This window comes from Hyperolius riggenbachi, chromosome 4 (assembly GCF_040937935.1).
Source record: "Hyperolius riggenbachi isolate aHypRig1 chromosome 4, aHypRig1.pri, whole genome shotgun sequence".
NCBI classification, from domain to species: Eukaryota; Metazoa; Chordata; class Amphibia; order Anura; family Hyperoliidae; genus Hyperolius; species Hyperolius riggenbachi.
In genome coordinates, this window is record NC_090649.1 from 35,648,546 (window position 1) to 35,658,031 (window position 9,486).

The 9,486-nt window shown below is 41.3% G+C and overlaps 1 pseudogene; it reads left to right on the forward strand.

Annotated features, from left to right (window-relative positions):
- Window positions 1–950, forward strand: LOC137504614 (olfactory receptor 2D3-like; annotated as a pseudogene).
- Window positions 951–9,486: the final 8,536 nt, after the last annotated feature.

Below are 9,486 nucleotides of genomic sequence, written 5' to 3' on the forward strand. Positions count from 1 at the left end.
ATGAATAGTGGAAACCAAAGTGTTGTAGAAGAATTCATTCTTCTTGGACTCTCCGAAGATCCCCTGGTAGAAATCGTGTTGTTCTATCTATTTTTGGTAGTCTACCTGACCACTCTAGCCGGGAATCTTCTCCTCATAGTAGCTGTGGGGGCTGACAAACGTTTGCACACCTCCATGTACTTCTTCCTGGCCAATCTGTCTTTCTTGGACATCTGCTACACGTCAGCCGTTGTACCCGGGATGCTGGTGAACTTTCTTTCATGGAAGAAGAGCATTTCATTCATTGGCTGTGCCATTCAAGTTTATTGTTATCTTTTAGTCGCAGAAACTGAGTGCATCCTTCTGGCTTTGATGGCCTACGATCGTTATGTTGCTATCTGCCACCCTCTACGTTATAACATGATTATGAATACATCAGTATGTTTCTGGATGATTGGTATGTCGTGGTTGACTGGTTGTGTCGTAACATCTATTGATATTTACTCTGTATTCCGCTTAACATATTGCGGTCCCAACATAATCAACCACTTTTTTGTGAGGTTCCTTTACTACTGCAGCTCAGTTGCAGTGACAGTTCGGCAACCAACATGTTAAAACTGGCAGGAACCACCTTCTTTCTTTTCATCCCGTTGTTAATGATCATCATCTCGTACTTAAGGATCATAGCTTGTATCGTGAAACTGCACATGGGAAAGTATAATGCCTTTTCCACATGCGTCTCACACTTGATAGTAGTAATCATTTTCTATGGGGCGGGCATTTATATGTATGTCAGGCCAGAGAACTCAGTTAAAGAGGACACAGACAAAATGGTGGCAGTATTTTACTCAGTGGTAACTCCTATGCTCAACCCTGTGATCTACAGCTTGAGAAATAAAGATGTCCAGGGAGCCATGAAGAAGATAGGTATTTTTCCCCCTCGGCAGCATAATGGTCTTCCTATCCATTAAACATATTCTATAGACATCAAAGGACATAATTTTTCCAATTTGGGGTTGAGTGTGAAAACAAATCGATATACAGTATATATGGGGCAGCATGGTGGCATAGTGCTTAGCACTCTCGCCTTGCAGCGCTGGGTCCCCAATTCAAGTCCCAGCCAGGGCACTATCTGCGTGGAGTTTGTATGTTCACCCCGTGTGTCTACATGGGTTTGCTCTGGGCACTCACGTTTCCACCGACATCCAAAAAAACATACAGATAAGTTAATTGGCTTCCCCCTAAATTTGTTCAAGGCAAGACTCCCTAACACTGCAGAGTGGCCTCTTAAGCCTGTCCCAGTGGCTGCAGCTCTTGAGCACTTTGAGTCCACCAGGAGAAAAGCGATATACAAATGTTCAGATTATTATTATTAAATTGGCCCTAGACTACGATGCATACACTACAAAATACCTACATGGTAGGGATTAGATTGTGAGCCCCTCTGAGGAACAGTTAAGTGACAAGACTATATACTCTGTACAGCGCTGCGGAAGATGTCAGCGCTATATAAATACTAAATAATAATAAATAATAATAATCCAGCAAACCTGAATGAGATTCCTTAAAACTGTCTGCTATTAGCTGGCGGCGGTCACCAACTCTTTCTCTATATTAGAACCTAATGGTGCTCCTAAAAGGTAAGTACATTTCTAAATTTGCATTTGTAGACATATGTGGGATCCATTGTATGAGCCTTTAAAAAAAAATAATAAATTGAAGGTTTCCTGGAATGAGAATAACTTATAATTACATTCTGATTACTTAAAATCCTTAAAATGTGATAAAATGATCGCATCTGAGGAAATTATGGTATTGTTAAAGAAACACTGAAGTGGGAAAAAACATATGATATAATGATTTGTATGTGTAGTGCAGCTAACAAATAAAACATTAGGAGCAGAGACATAAGTCTAATATTGTTTCCAGTACAGGAAGAGTTAAGAAACTCCAGTTGTTATCTATACAAAAGAGTCATTGAGCTCCACGTCTTTCAAAGTTGCAGAGAGTTCTGTCTTCTGAAGCTTGTTATCTCAACTATGTCAGTTAATGTATATTATTTTTCTCTGCAGAGGACAGGCCAATAGTTAATTTGCTTACTCTGTAAAAGCATTTAGAATGCTGAGTAGTGTGTAAACTGCAAATATTAGAGAATGTTGCAATGTTATAAAAAACACTATATCATTGAAAATAAAAATATGAGAAGATTTCCTTTGCTACTGATGTTCTAGTAATTATCTGCACTACACAACCAGTTCATCATTTTTTTCGCTTCAGTGTCTCTTTAATGGGCACCTTTAGGGTGTAACTTTGCAATGCTCGGTGCTTATCACTTTAAAACCTTCGGGTGCTTAGTACAGCCTGCAGCCACCAGTGCTCAACATCAAAGTGACATGGCCACCACCAGGGTATGAACCAAGGGCTTTTAGTCTATGCACACCAAAATATCACACTTTATTATGTTCCAGAATAAAACAGTTTGAAAACATATAATTCACATTGAGGGTCCATGCAAACTGGTTCCTAGTTGCATCACAGAGCCTATCAGGTATAAACACAGATTTGCGGTATCCAGTGCACCACAACATCCTTGGTCCTTTAAGGAATACCCCTTGTCCTTTCCCTACCAGGTTTCGGGCCTTTGGGTGTCCTCAGGGTATGAGGAGAACAGACAAATATGGGCTATATACTGGTTTACAAATATAAAAGAGAGCAGTGGGCACACTGGTGAGAAAAAGCAGCCTAGGTCAGAAATCTCAGGGTCAGTCCTCAAACTTCAACAGTTCAGAGTCATTGTAAACACTAGGAGGACCTGGCGCTCGATGGCTGGAGGATGCAATGTCCCTGAAAACCAGCCGCTGTATTAAATATGCGGAAACAGTACCTGGAAACAGCATAGGTATAAGGGAAATACCTCCTGCTGTTACATGAAGTCCTCTGTGGGCACAAGTTCCGTGCTATGTGCACAAACACCACTCACGCGTATGTACTGGATCTGACTGAGGACGCCGAGTCTCTCCACCAGCAGTGATGTTGCACACTCTGCTCTCTGCGCTCCAAAGGATATGCAGGATGCTGTCGGCTCAATTCCTGTATATGGAAGCACAGAGGGGACACACCATAGTGCAGACTGCGCCTAGTGTTGGACAGACTCCACAACGATTGTACTTACTGACAAATGCTTGTTTATTAACATATCAACGATTAAAATCCCGATCCGGATTTCAGCCAGCAGCCTTCCTCAGGGGATGTTTGCATGTAAAATATAAAGTCCTTATATAAGATACATAATCATTCACTCCTTACCCCAATCAACAGCTGACAGTACGGGAAGCGGAAGGAGACCAAATAGTACTCACAGAGCATAATTATTGCAAGCAATATGTCCAGTTTGTACATCCTGGTTACTCTAACCAATAACAATATACAGTGTTATCTACATCTAATAACACCATTAATAAAATAATAAAATAATAACATCATAAAAATTCAATATACTGCAAAAACATGTAAAAATACATAAAATTGCATCAACGCAAATTCTGTAAAAAAAAAAAAAAAAAAATTGTTTATCATCTACATATATAAAAGTGTGTGTGTGCGTGCGTGCGTGTGTCGCGATCACTCGAAAACTGCTTGACCGATTTGAACGAAACTTGGTATACAGATCCCTAGATGATAGGTTCTGGGGGTCTCGTGGGGCCCCCCTGCCCACCTGGGCGGAGCTACAAGCAGCAAATCAGATTTCACCCATTCATGTCAATGGAAAAAATGTAAAAGGCTGCCATTCTGACAGTAATCAAGCCAGAGTCCCCACACTTGGCACAGTTGGTCACTTGGTGACTGAGGTTACAAATCCAGGAAAAGTGGGCGGAGCATAAAACAGCCAATCAAATTTCAGCCATTCATTTTAAATGGTAAAATGTAAACTGCAGCCATTCTTACACTGTTAATCGCAGGGTTTTCAAACTTGCCACACTTGGTCACTGGGTTAATGGGATTAAGATTCAAGAAAGTGGGTGGAGCCTACAATAGCCAATCAAAATTCACCTATTGATTTTCAAGGGGAATATTTAAACTGCTGCTATTCTTACACTGTTAATGGCAGAGGCTTCAAACTTGCTACAGTCAGTCATTGGGTGACTGGGGTCCAAAATTCACTAAAGGGGCGGAGCCACAAACAGCCAATCAGATTTCCTTGGTGGATAAACTGCTTCCATTCACACATTTTTGATGCCAGGACCCTAAAGCTCACACCTTTGGCCATTGAGTGACTGTGTGTTCAGTTTACAAACAGTAGGCGGAGCCAAAACCAAATTTTACTGGTCAAATATAAACTGCAGCCATTCTTACACCGTTAATGGCAGGGAGCTCAAACTTTGCCCAGTTGGTCATTGGGTGGATGAGATTAAGATTTTGGAAGGTGGGTGGAGCCTACAACAGCCAATAAAAATTCACATTTTGATTTTCAAAGGGAATTTGTAAGCTGCTACCATTCTTATACTGTTAATAGCAGATCCCTCAAACCTGGTACAGTTGGTCACTGGGTGACTAGGGTTCAAATTCAGAAAGAGGTGGAGCCACAAACAGCCAATCAGATTTGTTTATTTTTCAATGGGAATATACAAAGTATTGATACAAAGGACCTCAAAGCTCATAAACTTGATAACTGAGTGGCTGTATGTCAAGGTTAGAAAAAGTGGGCGGCGCCAACAACTACATTTTTTACATGGGAAAATATAAACTCCAACCATTCTTACACTGTTAATCGCAGGGTTCCCAAACTTGACACAGTTGGCCGCTGGGAGACTGGGATTAAAATTCAGTAATGTAGGTGGAGCCAACAACAGCCACTCAAAATTCACCTATAGATTTTCAAGGGGAATATTTACATTGCTACAATTCTTACACTGTTAATGGCAGAGGCCTCAAACCTGATACAGTCAGTCATTGGGTGACTGGGGTCCAAATTCACTAAAGGGGGTGGAGCCACAAACAGCCAATCAGATTTGTTAGATTGATTTCAGCCATTCTGTCATTGGCAGGGTTCTCAAAATTGACACAGTTGGCCACTGGGTGACTGTGACTAATATTCAGAAAAGTGGGTGAAGCCTACAACAGCTAATCATAATTCACCTATTGTTTTTCAAGGGAAAAATTTGCATTGCTGCCATTCATACACTCTTAATGGCAGAGTCCTTAAATCTGGTACAGTCAGTCACTGGGAGACTGGGGTTTAAATTCTGAAAAGGGAGCAGGCCAAAAACAGACAATCAGATGTGTTTAATTTCAGTGGTAAAATGCAACTTATTGATGCCAAAGACCCCAAAGCTCATAAACTTGGTCATTGAGTGACTGTATGTCAAGGTTAGAAAAAGTGGGTGGAGCCAAAAACAACTAACTTTTTACACGGGAAAATATAAACTACAGCCATTCTTACACTGTTAATGGCAGGGTTCTCAAACTTGACACAGTTGGTCACTGGGTGATTGAGATTAATATTCGGAAAAGTAGGTGGAGCCTACAATAGCCAATCAAAATTCACTTATTGATTTTCAAGGGGAATATTGAAACTGCAGCCTTACATGGTTAATGGCAGAGGCCTCAAACCTGCTACAGTCGGTTGTTAAGTGACTGGGGTTCAAATTCACTAAAGGGGCGGAGCCACAAACAGCCAGATTTGTTAACTGGATAAACTGCTTTCATTAGCACAATTTTGATGCCAGGAATCCGACAGCTCACAAACTTGGTCATTGAGTAGTGACTGTGGGTCAAGGTTACAAGTGGGTGGAGTTAAAAACAATTTTTTTTGAGGGGGGGGGGAATTGTAAACTGCAGCCCTTCTTCACTGTTAATGGCAAGGTTCTCAAACTTTGCACGACTGGTTACTGGGTGACTGAGATTAATATTCAGAAAAGTGAGTGGAGCCTAAAAAAGCCAATAAAAATTCACCTGTTGATTTTCAAGGGGCATATTAAAATAGCTGCCATTCTTGCACTGTTAATGGCACAAGCCTGAAACCTGGTACAGTTGGTCATTGGGTCACTGGGGTTCAAATTCAGAAAAGGGGACAGAGCCACAAACAGTCAATCAGATTTGTTTCATTTCATGAGAAAAAACAAATTATTGATGCCAAGGACCCCAAAACTCACAAACTTGGTCATTGAGTAATTGTGTGTTAGGGTTAGAAAAAGTGAGCGAAGCCAACACCAGCCAAATACATACACGGACAACGCCGGGTCATCAGTGGGTGGAGACAAATACAATTTCACTGGGAAAATGTAAACTGCAGCCATTCTCACACTGTTAATGGGAGGGTTCTTAAACTTTGCAGTTGGTCACTGGGTGACTGGGATTATTATTCAGAAAAGTGTGTGAAGCCTACAAAAGTGAATCAAACTTCACCTATTGCTTTTCAAGGGACATTTTTAATTGGTACCATTCTTGCACTGTTAATGGCACAGGCCTCAAACCTGGTACAGTTGGTCATTGGGTGACTGGGGTTAAAATTCAGAAAAGGGGGTGGAGTCACAAACAGCCAATCAGATTTTTTCATTTCAATGCAAATTATTGATGCCAAAGACGGCAAAGCTCACAAACTTGGTCGTTGAGTATTTGTGTGTTAGGGTTAGAAAAAGTGGGCGGAGCTAACACCAACCAAATACATACCTGGGCAACGCCGGGCAATCAGCTAGTCCTTAATAAAACAGTTGAGATCTATATGCGCATTCAGCCCCCCCCCCCCCCCCCCCCGGTTTTAGGGTGCTAAGCTGGTAAATCCAGCAAGTCTCCAACTGGGACAATCGCTTAATTGTATTCCCACTCCTCCAATGTGGTTTTATCCCATTAATAACAAAACACTTAATGCCCCCAGGGGAACATGCATGTTCCTTAGAGAAATGTTCTGGAATACTGTGAGATTTTTTGTCTGGATGCAAAATATAAATGTGTTCAGAGAATCTTTTCTTTGCTGGCCCACATACTGCAGACCGCACGGACAGACAACCAAATATACAACCATTGTGGTGGTACAGGTAAAAAACTGATTGATCTTAAACTCTTTACCATTAGTATGGGAGACAAAGGTCCTAGTTACTGAGCCACCAAATTCACAAATCCTGCATACATGTTTCTTCTTGCAGGAAAAAAAACCTTTAAGGTCTGGAAACATAACTGGTCTTGGGGGCTTAATAGAATTGTTCACTTATGCACTACCTACATTAGGTGGTCTCCTGTATATAATGCAAGGATTTTTTGGGAGGTGAGGGCCAATAATCGGGTCTTTTTTCAAAATACCCCAATTCTTATTGATCACATGCTTCACAGCATGATGATCAGTGGAAAAAGTGCTCACGAAAGAGAAATAATTTCTAATAGCTATGTTGTTGTCACTACTATTTGTCACATTGGGGACCTTCTTCTGAAGGCGTAGAACAATTGGTTTATAGCTCTTCCCAATAAACCGGTCCTCAATAATCTGGGATTGTTCCCAGTAATCATTTACAAATGAACAATTCCTCATAATCCTACAAAATTGCCCTCTAGGGGCATTCTTTAGCCATGATCGATAAAGGCAACTATCAGACCGAATGTATGAATTACGGTCAGTCTTTAAGAAAACATCTGTTTAAGAAAACATCTGGTTCTCCACCTACCATCCTTAAAAAAAATATTGAGATCTAAAACATTTGCAGATACAGTACTATAATTTACATCAAATTGAAGATTCCATAGATTGTTATTAATATGCGCAATAAAAGATAATAAAGACTCCTCACTTCCCTTCCAAAAGAACAGGCAATCATTAATAAATCTTTTCCAAGAAATTAAATCCCCACTCTTAAACTCCGACAAATGTGATTTCTCCCATGCAGACATGTAAAGATTTGCAACGCTGGGAGCATGTTTAGCTCCCATTGCCACACCGCGCTGCTGGGCATAAAAATGATCCTCAAACAAAAATAATACTGGTTTAAGTGGCAGTTGGCTGCCTGGTGACTTTGGTGCAGGGTGAGCCCATTGTGGTGCTCAAATCTCCATGGTTTAATTTATCAAAGAAACCATGATAAATAATTATTCAGTACACAGTTATTGAACTGTGATTATTGGGAAGGGATGAGCTTCCGATATCTGCAAAACTCGTTCGTTTGGAAATAGTCTTTCCGCAGCAGTAATTGGAAATCGGTGTGCCAAAATCAGAATTCTGTGGAATCCGCATTACCGGGACTCGGAAACTTAAAGAGACTCCGTAACAAAAATTGCATCCTGTTTTTTATCATCCTTCAAGTTCCAAAAGCTATTCTAATGTGTTCTGGCTTACTGCAGCACTTTATACTATCACAGTCTCTGTAATAAATCAACTTATCTCTCTCTTGTCAGACTTGTCAGCCTGTGTCTGGAAGGCTGCCAAGTTCTTCAGTGTTGTGGTTCTGTGATGCATCTCCCCCCTCCAGTCCCCTCTCTGCACTATTTAGATTAGGGCAGCTTCTCTCTTCTCTCTTATCTTTTACAAGCTGGATAAATCCTCCTCTGAGCTGGCTGGGCTTTCACATACTGAGGTATTACATACAGGCAGAGCTGTCTGCACTCTGCAGGAAGAAACAGCCTGACACTTCAGTGGAAGATGGCTGCAGGGGGAAAGAAACACACAAATGATCTCTTGAGATTCAAAAGGAAGGGTGTATACAGCCTGCTTGTGTATGGATGTATTTTCTATGTGTGGACATACTGTATATCAACCTACTTCCTGTTTTGGTGGCCATTTTGTTTGTTTATAAACAAACTTTTTAAAACTGTTTTTAACCACTTTTAATGCGGCGAGGAGCGGCGAAATTGTGACAGAGGGTAATAGGAGATGTCCCCTAACGCACTGGTATGTTTACTTTTTTGCGATTTTAACAATACAGATTCTCTTTAAGGCCAATCCTAAGAGTTGGATATATTGGATCAATGACAGAAGTGTACCGCCGAAATCGGAATACCACAGAAATTTTAGACTAATCACAAGACTCGGAAACTTCTGAATCTTGTGATTGGCCTTAACTTTTTGAGGTATTCCGATAGGTAAACCTCCCCTTTTTTCAATTGGTCCAATACTATTATTGGCGAGTCTTGTCATTGGCCTAAAAAATAACTTTTTTAAAAATGACCTCACTTTATTAAAGGATACCAGATGTGCAGGGGAGCCTCTAGGCATAGGCAGTACATGCAATTGCCTGGAGTGCCATTGGTCCTGGGGGGCGTCATGTTGCTGGATTAAGCCACGCCCCATGGGTTTTCTATTATTTGCTTTTGCTGCATCTACTTAGCGTATGTTGCAGGCAGCTGCCACATCTGTGCCTTGTGCATCCTTTTTCCCTCCTGTGTGCCCCTTTCTGTCTTCTTGTGCCTCCTTCAGTCCCTTGTGCCATGTCTGACCCCCTGTTTGTCTTTCTGTCTCCCTTTGTGCCCCCAGGTGGTGAATAGGCTTGTGGCATCTAATAGACGCCGTGCCAGTTCACTGGCCGC